Genomic DNA, 16,309 nt, shown 5'->3' with positions numbered 1-16,309 from the left:
ATTGTTTTTGTCTTGTAGCTTGTTCGTCGGATCGCGTTTTAAAACTCTGTAGGTAGAGATGTCGTTCACCAGTGTCTGAATCTTTGTATCGTATTCGTTTTTGTCTATCACCACTGTAGCGTTGCCCTTGTCGGCATTGAGTACAAGTAATTGTTTGTTGTGTTTGAGGAACCGTTTTGTCTCTTCCAGTATTTTGCGTGTGAATTTGTCTCGTGTGGAAATCGTATTGTTTTTTAGATGGTCGTGTATCAGTGTCGTGAAGTTGTTTCTTGCCACTTCTTGTGATTCCTTATCTTTCGCCGTTTGTATAATGTTTTCCCCGTCTGCTATAAACTTAAATAGAGGAAATTTCTTGTTTTCGGTCGAGAGGGCATATTTCGGGCCCAGTGATAACAGCCATTGTATATCATGTGGTATTTCAGTTTGTGTGGTATTTCGGAACCATTGTGGTACCACCCTAATATTGAGTTTTTCCTTCTCTTGTTGTCTTAGTTTTTCGTACTTTTTTGTTTGTCTCTGTTTAATCTTGCTTGTGAGGTTGTCCAAAAGACAAAACAGAAGGGAGGCAAATAGACTGAGAACAGAAATCGATCACACTCTTAATTCTCACCATTCAACCAAATTCTACGAAAGTGAAAATATACTGTTGGACAACCTCACAAGCAAGATTAAACAGAGACAAACAAAAAAGTACGAAAAACTAAGACAACAAGAGAAGGAAAAACTCAATATTAGGGTGGTACCACAATGGTTCCGAAATACCACACAAACTGAAATACCACATGATATACAATGGCTGTTATCACTGGGCCCGAAATATGCCCTCTCGACCGAAAACAAGAAATTTCCTCTATTTAAGTTTATAGCAGACGGGGAAAACATTATACAAACGGCGAAAGATAAGGAATCACAAGAAGTGGCAAGAAACAACTTCACGACACTGATACACGACCATCTAAAAAACAATACGATTTCCACACGAGACAAATTCACACGCAAAAAACGGTTCCTCAAACACAACAAACAATTACTTGTACTCAATGCCGACAAGGGCAACGCTACAGTGGTGATAGACCAAAACGAATACGATACAAAGATTCAGACACTGGTGAACGACATCTCTACCTACAGAGTTTTAAAACGCGATCCGACGAACAAGCTACAAGACAAAAACAATGAGATTGTTCAAAGGATGTTCAACAGCGGTGCCATAGATATCCAAGAAAAGAACAAGCTACTGTGTAAAAATGCTATTACTCCCAGAATCTATGGATTACCAAAAATTCATAAAGAAGGTATACCACTCCGACCTATTTGTTCATCTATCGACTCCCCGTCATACAACCTCTGTAAATATGTCGTGAGAATACTCAAAAATATCACTTGTTCTTCTAAATATAATGTCGATGACTCAGCAGAATTTAAAAGTAAGGTCAATGGCACATATATTTATGATGATGAAAGCCTTGTTTCCTTGGACGTAGTCTCCTTGTTCCCAAGCATTCCGGTTGATTTAGCCATTGAAATCATATCCGCAAAGTGGGAAAAAATAAAAGAATATACATCCTTAACAAGGGAACTATTTATCACAATGGTGAAATTTTGCATAAAAGAGAATCGATATTTTAAATACAATGAAAAAATATACGAACAACGTACAGGAATGCCCATGGGCTCACCAGCCTCCCCAGTCATAGCTGACATTGTCATGGAGGAGCTGCTAACAAGATTCGAAAATGAAACTACTAGCAAACCACGCCTACTTACAAAGTATGTAGATGACTTATTTGCCATTGTAAAAACTGAACAAATTGGAAACATTCTCACTGAACTCAACAGCTACAGCAGAAACATTAAATTTACAATAGAGGTTGAGAAAGATGGTCAACTACCGTACTTGGACACGTTAATCAATAGGAGAAACAACAAATTATATATTGACTGGTACAGAAAACCCACAGCTTCGGGAAGACTAATTAACTATTATTCAAAACACGAAAAAAGTACAATAATAAATACCGCCAAAAGCTTCATAAGACGGGTACTTACAATAAGCGACAGAATGTACCACAAGAAGAATATCACGATCATCAAAAAAACTCTAGAGGATAATGAGTTTCCAAGTAGCTTGGTCAATAAACTGGTCCGAAATTTCTATACCAGAGCACGTAATGAACGTAAACCTGAAGAAGCAAATAACAAAATATACAAAGCGATAACCTATGTCCCAAGAATAGCAGAGAGGATCAAGAGATCGGATTTATATGACAAAGAAAAGGTCAAAATAGCGTTCACATACAACAATACATTGAAACAAATTTACAGTAATACAAAGGACAGAATTCCAAAGGATGAGAAATCCAACCTAATATACAGAATCCCATGCAACGGTGACGGGTCTCACTTATGCGAGAAGGTATATGTGGGGACAACAAAATTAAAATTAAAGACAAGGATTTCCGGCCATAAGTCCAATATTAAACTTAGAAACAACGCTTCGGAAAATAAAACGGCCTTAACGGCCTACTGTAAGGATACGGGCCACTATCCCGATTTCCAGAATGTTACTATATTGGACATAGAGAAACAATATAATAAGCGCTTCACCATGGAAATGCTCCACATTATGAACACGCCTAATGATAAGAGAATTAATTTTAAAAGTGACACAGACCAATGCGCATATGCATATCGCAATTTATTGCTTAAGCAACAACACAAAATGCAAGTCTCACGGCGCACATGAAAGAAAGCAGCGTACAGAAATTATTCCGCTAGCAGCATACTTGGGATCAACAAATCATAATGTTGGATGACGACATATTCGTTGATCTATTGTTTGTATCCCTATATATTTGTTTGTGCATATTTTAGTTTACACTTACTGTACTTTAAAATTGTATACATTTTTGATGTTTATTTTACTTTTGTTTTCCGAACATATGATCAGTCGATAAAGAATAACCACAAGTGTAAGTTGTGTCTCGTTTATATGTATACCTAGTTGCATAACGTAAATTTTAATGACCATGTATCTGAAATGAATGCCCCCCTTTTTATACATTTGTGTTTACTTACAGTCCTGAAGATGGCTTCAGACTGAAGCCGAAATATTGACAAATTAAAAAAACCAATGAAATTTTAAACATTGTGTTTTATTTAACCACGGCCTTTAAGCTCATTATTATTAACATAATTAATTTTCCTTATATCTCGATCCATGCGCCACCTAGCGGAATTTTTTTGATAAAATATTGCATTGTCACCGTGTTCTGACTTACGGCTCAAGTTTCACATCTCCAGCTCACCAGCAAGTTACTCAAAAATCGATCGCCAGATTTCCCTCGTTTTTCAGGGATTTGTAGTTATCTCAATTAGCACGCCACCTAGCAGAACTTTGTTCTCTATAGATTGTACTGTCCCGGGTCTCGAACTATGTGCTAAATTACAACCCTCTGGGTAACCGGGAAGTTGGTTAAAAATGGATTTAAATATACCCAAATTAAAATTAATTTTCCTAATATCTCGATCCATGCGTCATCTAGCGGAATTTTTTGATAAAATATTGCATTGTCGCCGGGTTCTGACTTACCGCTAAAGTTTCATATCTCCAGCTCACTGGGAAGTTACTCAAAAATCGATTGCAAGCTTCCGCTCGTTTTTCGAGGATTTGTAGTTATCCCACTTAGCGCGCCACCTAACAGAATTTTGTTTTCTGTAAATTGTATTGTCACCGGGTCTCGAACTATGTGCTAAGCTACAAGTTTCTAGGTAACCGGGAAGTTAGTTAAAAATGGATTTCAAAAATCGATCGCAAGATTCCCCTCGTTTTTCAGGGATGTGTAGTTATCTCAATTAGTACGCCACCTAGCGAAACTGTGTTTTCTATAAATTGTATTGTCATCGGGTCTCGAACTATGTGCTAAGTTACAAGTCTCTAGGTAAGCGGGAAGTTAATTAAAAATGGATTGAAAGATTCACAAATTAAAACTAATTTTGCTAATATCTCGATCCATGCGCCACCTAGCGGAGTTTTTTTGATAAAACATTGCATTGTCACCGGGTTCTGACTTACGGCTCAAGTTTCATGTCTCCAGCTCACCGGGAAGTTACTCAAAAGTCGATTGCATGATTCCCTGCGTTTCTTCAGGGATTTTGGTTTATCTGGATTCGTCTGTCACCTTGCGGCATTTTGTTTTCCAGGAATTGTAGTACCATCGACTCGCAAACTATGTGCTAAGTTTCAAGTCTCTGGATCACCGAGAAGTTAGTTAAAAGTCGATCGCAAAATTTCCATTTTAAAATTAGTTTTCTGTATATCTCGATCCGTGCGCCACCTAGCGGATTTTTTTTACTTGTATTGTAATGTCTCTCAGATCTGAAATATGGTCTAAGTATCAAATGTCTAGGCTCAACGGGAAGTTACCGAAAAAATTTTCCGTGGGCCAAAAATTTGTATGGAAATGAGGGGACAAACACGCGACTTAATACAAAGGTAAAAAAAAAATACCAACATACTCTTGGATTAATGCCTCCTATGCCTTACTTAATGGGGCAAGTAAATTTACAATGAAACAAAGTAAACAATAAATAAATCATAAATTATTTTAATGGATATGGTAAATTTTCTGTAGCGTCATGCCTGTTTAGAGATTTTTTGCAAAGAGCAAACTAAAGAAATTGAAATTATTAAAATAATAAATATTACTTTTTCCTTTGCAGCATTCATTTAGGAATGAGTATTTTAATTTATATTTTTCTAACATACTCCAGTAACCCTACATATTTTTCTGATGGCCTGGTGTATTGAGCTCTTTTATATATTTTCGGGCTTCCTCTGTGGCATTGTGAAACAACCTTTGATGATTTTGGCAGTTGATTGATTGATTTTGGATGATTTAAAGAAGAAAAAATATAAAAATAAATAAAATGTTGGTATTCGAACCAAGAACCTTCAAAAGTTGGACGCGCAGCGGGGCGAGGACATTATGAATTATGAATGAAAGTTTATTAATTGCTTCACACCTAAGGATTTAAAGGCCGCCGCGGTTAAAAACAATTGGTCGAAGTGAACAAGTACAATAATTGTTTGCCAAAAAGCACCCCAATTTAGGCATAGATTTTACCCAAAGAGAAACAAAGTAGACAAGATCCTAGACAAGATCAATTTTATTCATTCTTTTTATTTGTATTTTGACATTTCTTATATTTTACGCGGCGAAAATATGCTCGCCGCGGCTTGCATTTGGTGAACTTGACAAACACGAAAAATAGTCTGCGGCACGTGGTGAACTCCACTAATTTGTTCTTCTGGACTCAAGGCGAATCTATGCTAGGTGGTGGCAAAGCGAATTCAACCAATGCGCCGTGCGGAAGAATGTCAAGCACGGCGAATTCAGTAGAGGTGGTGTTATCCCAACAGCTGATTGCTTCTTCTTGATAATTTTCCATACAACGCCTTGTACTTCAATATGTCAGTAAATCGAAATCAATTGAAATTTTCTTTCGATTTGACATTCTTCTGCACGGTGAATTGGTTGAATTCGCTTTGCCACCACCTGGTATGGATTCGCCTTGATGTCAAGTCAAAAGAAAATTTTCATTGATTTCGATTAACTGGAATGTTGTAGTACAAGGCGCTGTATGGAAAATTATCAAGAAGAAGCAATCAGCTGATGGGATATAATTTCAATTTATTTGCGGATATTGCAACAAAACTAAAGTGTAGATAACGCAGTGCAAGAAATGTGATAATGCAGTAATTGAGCAAAGACAACACCCGCTAGTATTGCCATATGGTAATTCAATTTCTGCGCTACCACTTACTTAGCACTGCGTTACCAATTTTGACTTTTGACTTTCTGTTTTGACAAACCATTCGTGACATCTCGAGTGGAGTTGATTGGCAAGGCGGAGCTTGTCTACGTTTTCCAAAGCGCAGTCATTTTTTAACTGTCGTTTCGATTACATATAGTTGTTGTGCGTGCGTGTCTCGTGAGCGTGAATTTTGTAGATGCAAAACAATTTTATTTCAATCAAGAAAACCTGCAATAATCAAAAGAAAATGCATAAAATGTGACAGAAAAGTGTGCAAGCAAATGGCCAAAAGTGTTTAATTAAATAAAGAAATTTAATTTTGTTGTGCTGGTGGCTGTGCGAACGACGAAAAAAAGTTGAAGAATTTTCAGTGCGCCGCTGCTGCTGTTGTGGCTGCAAAGAATTGGTTGGGAACAAAAAAGAAAAAAACAAACGAGCAGTTGAAAGGGTGAAAAAAAGTGGTTGAACAAACAAAGGTGACGGCAGAGGCTGAGGCTACGTGCGCAGTGACTGAAACGAAAAAAATTTATGTTTCTCTATTTTTATGTGTGCGCCTGTGCATTTTTTTGTTGGATATTATAAAAATACACGGAGTTTACAACCACGAAACAACGTATGAAGTGCAAACGTGCAAAAATCGCTGCTGACATACGCTGGCGGCTCTGCTGCAGCGTCCCTCAAACGTGTGTTTGTGGTTGGTGGCTTTTGCAAAATCCGTCTAAATGTCAGTTTTTGTTGTATTTGCTTGCAAATTGCAATTGAAATGTTGGAAAAATTCTTTGAGGTTGCAGAAAAACGCAACGCTAACAATTTGTTGCACTTTTATTTTATTTTTGTGGGCAAACAATAAAAAATATTTGTTTTTAGCAGCATTGCTTTTTAAGAATTGAGGGTCAGATCAATAGATAATGAAAGTAAACAAAAAAACCTATAAAAAAACTCATTTTATAAAATACTTGAAGTAAGCAAAAACTAATATAAATTAAATGTAACGTTTTACAAGACAGTGCACCACATAATTTTTATCAAAAATTATCAAAGGCGGTATTAAAAAACGCGTCTCGACCTCCGTTTTAAGAATCCGAAAGCGTATATCAAAAATTTTATTTCTGTTGAAAGTTATTTACAAAATAACCGTGATCCCGAGAGGGTCAGAAATATGCGGCCCGATCCATAGTTCTTTTTACATAGAACACCTTCTGCATTGGAGGCCTTCCGCCGCGATTTAAAAAAATAACCCTGGGTGGATCCGACACCGGTTTGGGATCAAAACTAAATGCGCACAGAACACCTTTCTGCATTAGTGTGTGTGTGTACAACAAATCTGGCAAAAAACAACAACCACATGAAAATTTTAAACATTTTTTGCTTATATATTTTGACAGAAATAAAAATTTATACTTTCGCTTTCGGATTCTATAAACGGAGGTCGAGTCGTGTCTTTTTATACCACCTTTGATAATTTTTGATAAAAATTAGGTGGTGCAACGTCTTGTTAAACGTTACCAATTTAAATAAGTTATGTGTTACTTTAAGAACTTAAGAGAAAAAACATTAAGTGAAAACTTAAAATTGAAATAAATCGAAAAAACAATTTAAACATTAAATTTAAAAGAATTTTGAAATATGGTAAAACTTAAAATAAACACACATAAATAAAAAAACTTAAAATATAAAAAATAAAAGTTAACAATATTTAGACATAAGTATAAAAACATTAATTAGGTAAAATTTTTTTTTAAAAACATGAACCAAATTATTAAGTCTATAAATCAAAGAATATAAAAACAATAAAAAATTAAAAAAGGCTTAAGGAAAAAAAATTTATGAATTTCAAAAAGTCTCGAAATATTAAATAAAAAAGCAAATTACGGAAAAAAATAAGGCTTAAGTGTAGAATACATACATGTGTCAAATTATAAAAATTTATATGAGTATCGGTAGTGGTGTTTATGGTGAGTTCAACTGTATAATTTTTTTTGGTGCCAATAATAACCACAGGGGTAATTCCACGTCAAAAGGTAAATTTTAAATTTTTTTAAAACAAAATATCTTTGAAACTATTGAGTCAATCTTGAAAATCGTAATGTCTTTAAATAGGTAATAAAACAAGGTTTTGTTTGATATATAAAACATCTATATTTAGAAGAAATTTCTATAATAAAATTATGTTTTTATGGGAAAATGATTGCTAACTTAACATAAATCAAATAATAAGTCGAAAAATGTGTTATTGACAAAATACTTTAATACTATATAATAATAATTTCATTACCTTTAATTTGGTATATATATCTTTATATTAGAAGGTATAACTTGATTATTTAGGGGCGAAAAACAAAGAAGGTGTCATATGAGTTCAATTATTTTTATCGATGTAGGTATATATATGATGTTATTTATGTATATATGGGTTTATGCATTGTATTAATAATTTGCAAAATACATAATGTAAAACGTTGCTAATTTTTTTTTTTTTTTGACTAAAATATACGTCAAAGGTAAACTATTTAAAATTTTGGTAAATAAAGTCTAGAAAAGTTCAAGATATATATACATCAGATGAAAGGTATTTTTATAAGTTATTTTTCGATTTTTTAATTTTTGAAATCCATCCACTAGTTTAGGGGATATTTTGATTTGGAAAATCCATAATTTCGCCTTTTGACATGGAATTACCCCAAACCTTTCATTTGCACCAAAAAAGAAATATAACGTTGGAATCAGCATAAAAATCTCTATAAAGTCCAATAATAATTTTTTTTTTTTTTTTTACAAATGTATGTATTCTGCACTTGTTACAAAAATAAAGTTTATATTGAAATTCAAAATTTTTAAATATTTTGACATACAGAAAAACTTGTTTAAATAGAACATTCTTGAAATTTTTAATTTTTTGACAACAAAAAAAATTATATATGTATAAACGTATGAAGATTAAAAAAATTGTTTAGGTCAAAAAATTATAAACCCAAGTGTGATAGAGACTTTGTTCAATATACAAAAATTTATTTACGAATTTTAAGCTAAAATATGTAGATATACATATATAAATTACACATTTTTTTTTTTGTTGTAAATCGAAAAATATTTCAAGGTGAAATGGCATATTAAAAAATACAATAAATTCATGAAAACCGAAATTTTTATGAAGGAAAAAAAATATACTAAATTAAAAAAAAAAAGCCCCTACAAAATGAATAAAAATCAATTCTTAAAGTCGCTGTTTTTACACAAATACTTTTGTTGCTGGAACTCGTTACTTGATAAAGAGTGGTTGACGAGGAAAGCGGACGGGATCGCTTTGCATTGTCTTTCTTCTTTTCATAAATTCTTTTATCTTCATAATTTTGTTTTAAAACTGATACTTTTTTGCATTTCAACAATTAATATTTTATATTGATTTAAAATAATAAATATATGGTGCTTTATTTTGAATTTTTTAGATAAAAAATTTAAGGAAACGCGCAACGCCAAAATAAAAACTGCGGTTAATGCGCAATAAAAATATACGTTTGTAAACTCGGTGTAAGGGTTTATGCTATTGAAAAACAAACATAATAAAAAGGTGATTATAGTTTTTAAATTGAATGCTTGTTTATCATCATAAAAATATTGTAATTGAAAAAGTTATTTCCTCAAGTGTTTGATAAGATAAAAGTTCATTCAATATAACTACGGTTTGATTAAGAAAAAAAATTAAATTTTGATTTGCGGTTAAAGATAACAGTTTGGTCAAGAAAATGAAAAAAATAAAATTAAATTAAGAAAGTACTAATTAAATTTTTTTTAATATTTCAGTGACTAGATAAACAAAAAATATAAATGAATAAAAAAATTGTTAAAATCTTTAATTAATAAGATAAAACAAAATTGTAAACTACGAGTGGCGAGTGCTAAATTTATTTCTGCTTAAACCGCAGCTAAATATGACAATAAGTTTCTATTGAGGAATTCAAATTACAAACAAGTATAAACATTTTATAGCAAAAACGGCTAAAAAAATCCAAGGTAAGTTCGAAAAAAATACACCAAGGATTGCAATAAACAGTCCAAATTAGCACCAAAATTATGCAGATATAATCTCTAACTTCAGCTGTATTTGAGAAAACCCAGATTTATTTGAGAAAGGGGAAATGTCTTTTAAACTTATTTGAGAGAAGAGCAAACGTATTCCAAAAAATGCACTAATGTTTTTGAAATACATTGCCCATTTCTTTAATACATTTTCCCTTTTCTCAAAAAAATGTTTGCCTATTTCTCCAATAGGATAGAAAAGATGTACTTAATCCCGAAAACAATAGTTTCCGGATTCGTCTCATAGTAGTCCAAGTAGTTCCGAAATATTCATTTATTTATTTTATTTATTACGACCCTTAGAGCCTAGATCAACACTTAAAATATTATTGCATTAATTAACAATATGTACTATTTATGAAAGTGAACACAAGTTCCGATATGGTCCAAAAAGCCTCACGAAGTTGTTCCCGAAATCATCCTAAAATAGTCGCAAAAGCAATACCCAAAAACTACCAAATTTGTTGTAATGAAAATCCCCTAGCGGGTTAGGGGATCAGAAAATACCCGCGGTAGGTATGCCTGTCGTCAGAGGCGACTAAAATACCAGATTCAAGGGGCTGTGTAACGTAACCCTTCAGGTTGCCAGCGCAATATATAGCTTCTACAAACCCAATTGTCAACCTCACCTATCCGCGGCGAATCCTGTTTCATTAACAGACGAGGCTCTGGCGACCCCAAGCTCCTCATGGAACTTGGGGTGGGGATAAGGGAATGGCCTGAACAACAACAACCAAATTTGTTCTGAAATATGAATATTTAGTTTCGAAAAAATTAATACCGAAACGTTTTCCAAGTCATTCTCATATAAGACCCGACATGATCGCACAAATATCCGAACTGTGCCCCTATTTACGTCGCTGCTATTGCCCAAAGGTTCCGAATTCGTTACACAATTCAGTCATCCCCTAAACACCCGACATTAGTTCCAAGAAAATATAAGAAATTATACTGAAAAAATCCCGAAACTGATCCTTTAAGGGTTCTGAACAATACCTATTCATAATAATGGATTTTAAAAGATTGAAGGATCGTTGCTGTTAAAAGGAGTCTTAAGAAAAGTTCGAAGTGACTTCCAATGTCACACACCAACAAAGCTACTAACTACTTACTATATCAACTTGCTATTTTGTAGAGTTAAAAAAATTCGAGTATCCGCATCTTTATGCATGACTGGTGGAAACACTAAACTTAGGTCTACTCAAACTCTTTCAAGATTAGGCTTAGTTCAACGGAAAACATCTATAGTTCTATTTTGAAATCTATTTTCATAACACTTGTTAGAAAAACAAAATTCAAATAGAGGTCTCCGAAAAAAAAAACAAACAAATTGTACTCGCAAAAAAGGATAGAAATGCCTTTGAGCTTTTTGTCTAGAACATCAAATAGGCCACCGTCATAAAGTCTAAATTTTTTTCGTAGACCAGTTAACCCTTAAATTTCCCCCCTACTCTTTGTCCAATTCAAAAACCTGCTGTCCGTCAGTTTACTCCATCTGCATCGGAATGCATTGAGGCATCGGTGGTCGAAATACTAGGCCATTAAGCAGATACAGTCTTTGCTCCAACATTTACTGGTTGCATATGTGGACTGTATCAGAATTTGTTGAGCTCCACTCCCCCCTCCCTACAGCAGTTAATTTACGCTACCACCCCCTAGAGATGCGCAGTGCACATGTTAGCAATGAAGTGTAAAGAGAAACGCGTAAAGTTAGAACCAAACATGGTTGCCAACTAATATTTTTGAGGGCTAGAATTTAGGAATAAATGTTTACTTATGAGTCTCGATGCCAACTAATATCCTTATTATCCCTTAACAATCGCAGAATTCTTTTGGCCTCGTTGTTCATTTTCGATCTTTTCACGGGCAAAATTGACTGCGCGCTGCTTCTTGAAAGACTATGCTTAAATACTCCCTGTAGAAACCTCCGCCACTTTGAAATCTTTTTCATAGGGCTGAGTAGAACTGTTTATAACTCAAAAGCGCCTATTAACAGAGCCCTATCAGAAATTAATTGCTTCTCTAGTGTTTTGGATATTGATTTCTCCGACTCAAAATACGCTTTTCAACTTAAACTAAAAAATTACTTAATCTGTAATAATATAAATTCTTCTTGTTAATGTTCTCCATTGCTTAATATAAGCTGGTCTCTGTAATTTAGTCATAAGTGTCTGTACTAAACATTTGTTACTAGACTAAATAAATAAATAAATAAATAAATGCATTTTTTGTTCTGTATTTCGCAAATACATAATACTTAGGATTGTTTTGTCATCTCCGCATGGTTTCTGTTCCTCTTGGAGGGGGAGCACGAATTAACACACAATGAGAGGTACTTGTATCACCCCAATTAAAGAAAAATCCTTATGGTACATTTCAATCGAAATGGCAACCATACTTTAAGTCCGCAGTCGTTGTCATGACAACTCCGCTGTTATGGCTGCTGCAAGCTCAATTGTGGCAGTCGCCAGGATACACAACTGGCGCTTTCAAAATTCCTTTGCTTCGTTAATTTTTCTGCATTGTTTTCGTCTGCCGCAGTTGTTTTCATCTTTTGGGGTGGTTTTTGGGTTGTTGGCGTCGGTGCTGCTGCTTTGTTTTTGTTTTGCTTACATTAAGATTCGCCATTCTTAATTTATTGTGTATACACATGCTGTTATCCTCATTCGTCTTGTCATCATCATTCTATCATAATTTTTATGCTTTGAGGGTTGTCAAACACATACATAAACCATCTCAAATTGCTATGTCCACCCGCTGTGTACGTGATTTGAAGGCCGAAAGCCGCCTAAATACTACGTCATAAGACGACCCACTGATTCAGTGGAGTTATATTTCAGATTTATGAATACTAAACAAATGTAGATTTGAATGAGCTTATACGATATATTTTGGAAACTGGCGCATGTGCTGTTAACGTAATCGGCTCAATTTATTTCCAAATGTTCCCACGAGTACAAGACAATAACCTATACCGTTTTCTCCTTATTGTTCCCAGTAAAAAGAGCCTCTTTCGAAAATTGAGCTGTTCAAGTCTGACATTTGTTCTAAAAAAACCACGTTCAGAATTTTTTGAGATGATTTGAAACATCATTTTTCCACCGCTTCACTAAGTAAGTTCGATATTGTTATTCCAAATATTTCCCAAGACCGTGAAAAGTGACTCATGTACTGGAAACTGCGAAATCGGCTCAACCGATTTTGATACAGCTTTGTATAAGTACTTACGAATAAGTCGTTGTCGAGACAAAAGTTGATGGGCAAGAAAATAAATATGGTATCGAAATAAAGTCTCAAAATGTGTCTGTATTGTTCCCGATACAGCCCCGAAACGATCGAGGAAATTATAACGAATTAGTTCTGAATTTATCCCAAAATAACTGCCTCGATTTGATTCCGGAAATAAAACGAAATAATTCTGAACTTATCCGAAATAGTTCCGAAATGATTCCAAAGACCATCCAGAAATGCTTCTGAAATAGTCCCGAAGTTATCATCAATACAATCCTGAATTGATTCTGAATTAGTTTCGAAATGATATTGGACAGAATTTCGATTTGATCCTGAATTAATTCTGAAATTATCCCTAAAATAATACCGAACTGCTCCCGCGTGATCCTGAAATGATCTCGAATCATCCAGAAAAAAATCCCGAAATGATCTGGAACCAGATTGGTATTGATTCCGAAACAATCCCGAAGTGATCTCAAGAATTCATACTAAAGTGATCCCGAAACTCTCAAAATTGTCCCAGAAAAAACTCTGAAAAGACTCCAAACTGATCCCAGAATATCCCCGAAATCGTCTAGAATTGATCGTGAGGTCATCCCGCGAAGAATTCACGAAATTATTCGAACTGTGATCCCGATCAGTTATCCCGAAGAAATTCCAAAATGATCACAAAATGATACCCAAAATACCTAATCCCGAACTGATTTCGAAATAGATCCGAAATAGTCCAGAACACAAAACTATTATGAAATGTTTCTGAAATAATCTCAAGTTAATCTCGAAACGATCGTGAAATAGTCCAGAATTGATACTAAAATAATACAGAAAAATTCACAGGTGGTCGGTTGTTCATAAATTACCCGAAAACACAATTCGGAATCGAAAAGAGTTCCCGGATAAGCCCCGAAGATATCTCGGAATGATAACTGTATCGTACCCGGAAACTTTCCAGAAGTGAAAATAAAGATTCTGATGGCAGTTGAAAATATTTCGAACTTCGAAAGCCCATAAATATGTTTTCTAGGCTAACTACAACATTACAATTTTACTTATTGCTCGACATCTTTAAAAAATTGGTTTAGTACAAAAAAAAGGTGGGTGCCGTATAGTGTTATACAAATTTTTTTTGTTAGAGCCTTGAGTTCGAATTAGAATCTAGAATCATGAAATTAAGTTAAGTAACATTTTATTACCCCTAATCGTCTTTTTTTTCTCTTCTAAAATATTATTTAGCAAACTCTCACTGAAAAAAGTGATGATTCAGCTACCTTAGAATTATTTCCCACCTTTGTTTGTTTTTTCATTATCTGTTCTTGAGAACGTCATCAGCAGTATCGCGCTTCATTTTATAGCTTGCCAGTGTACAAAGAGAAAATGATAACTACAAAGCAGAAAAAAGTACAAATAAAATACAGGTAAACAACAAAATCGCGTGATACGAATGCGTATTGTGTCTGAGCATATATGTATGTAAGACTTGCTCAGTTCTCAACTTACTTTCTTACCATTTCTTATACTGTGTACCTCTAACTTGATACGTTGATTTTCAGAACAACGTATGTTCTTACGTGTAAAATTTGTTTTATTTAATTTTATTTTATATGCACATCACATGACGAAGTAAGAAGCATAAAGACAAATAAGACCGTTTGGCTAAAAACAAATAAATAGCAGGTGTATGTTTAAGTTGTTGGAAAGCATGATGATGATATGTTGAACGTCGCTGATCATGCTGCCTTTTGAATGTTCGAATAAAACGCATTCCTGCTGATCGCTCTCAATCTTATTTAGTTACTACACAAATTCCTCTTTGAATGCTCTTCTTTAGAGTACTTACTTGAATATACATAAGTACTTACTGCAAACATGCCCTTGGCACACTCAACTGCCTGTGACCATAAAAATGCGCTCTGCACTTGGCTACGTCTCAGACGTTGATATCGCAAGATCCGCCGATTTTTTTTTCATCTCAGTACTTCACAGTTTTTTTTCGTGCCAAATGTGTTTGGCCATATTTTCTTTGCTTTAAGCCGTTTTTGTTTTAAATTTTTTGTACCTGAGCACACATTTCATTGTGGTCTTTTTTATACCCAGCTGTACTTGTACACAGGTTATTATAACTTTGATTGTATAACGGTGGGTTGTACAGGTATAAAGGAATCGAGATAGATATAGACTTCCATATATCAAAATCATCAGTATCGAAAAAAAATTGATTGAACCATGTCCGTCCGTCCGTCCGTCTGTCCGTTAACACGATAACTGAGTAAATATTGGGATATCTTCACCAAATTTGGTACACGAGCTTATCTGGACCTAGAATACATTGGTATTGGAAATAAGCGAAATCGGATGATACCCACGCCCACTTTTTATATATATAACATTTTGGAAAACACAAAAAACCTGATTAAGTATTTAGTAAATAATACACCTAGAATGACGTGTGGACTCTTGATAAAAATTTGAAAACATTTTTTGAAATGGGCGTGGGGATAAAATCAATTTTGCAAATATTATTAATCATAAATCAAAAATCGGTAAACCTATCGTAACAAAATTCGGCAGAGAGGTTGCCTTTACTATAAGGAAGCTTTGAAGAAAAATTAACGAAATCGGTTAAGGACCACGCCCCCTTTTATATAAAAGATTTTTAAAAGGGTCGTGGACGAATAAAGTAGCCTATATCTTTGCAAAGAAGAGCTTTATATCAATGGTATTTCATTTCCCAAGTGGATTTATAACAATAAATAGGAAAAACTTAAAATTTTTAAAAATGAACGTGGCACCGCCCCTTTTATGACTAAGCAATTTTTTATGTTTCGGGAGCCATAACTCGAAGAAAAATTAGTTCAGAATAGAACCATATGTATATGTATTATTGCGCAGCCTTGTAACACTATTAAGCACACAAAATAAACAACAACAGCATTTTCAAGTGTACAGCTGGGTATGTAATGTTCGGTTTCACCCGAACTTGTACTTCCTTACTTGTTTGTTTATCTGTTGGTACCAGACGTTTATCGCATATGTCTATTTCTATGCGCAGAACATGTGGCTCTTTATAATTTTTTATTTATTTAAAAATTTTTTTTTTCATTCTCTTGCCGGCAAGTTTTCTGTTTTCAGCACTTTTTGTATAGGTATTATTTTTCTTGTTTACTTTTTATTTTTCTATGTTTGT

General features: G+C 34.1%; 1 protein-coding gene across 10 annotated transcripts in view; it reads left to right on the top strand.

Moving 5' to 3' along the window:
* The first annotated feature begins 5,923 nt into the window (after positions 1–5,923).
* Positions 5,924–16,309, top strand: part of Wdr62 (WD repeat domain 62) — a 378,801-nt gene continuing 368,415 nt past the window's right edge. For 2 of the 10 annotated variants that reach the window (XM_067768225.1, XM_067768215.1), the window contains exons 1-3: positions 5,924–6,541; positions 9,264–9,385; positions 9,619–9,828. The gene's annotated coding sequence lies outside the window, so the exon portion shown is untranslated. The other 8 variants (XM_067768222.1, XM_067768217.1, XM_067768216.1 and 5 more) reach the window with 8 other exon arrangements.

Source organism: Eurosta solidaginis, chromosome 2, assembly GCF_040869045.1.
Source record: "Eurosta solidaginis isolate ZX-2024a chromosome 2, ASM4086904v1, whole genome shotgun sequence".
Classification (NCBI taxonomy): Eukaryota; Metazoa; Arthropoda; class Insecta; order Diptera; family Tephritidae; genus Eurosta; species Eurosta solidaginis.
Note: the sequence above shows the minus strand (reverse complement) of the source record. Positions and strands in the feature narration are given on the sequence as shown.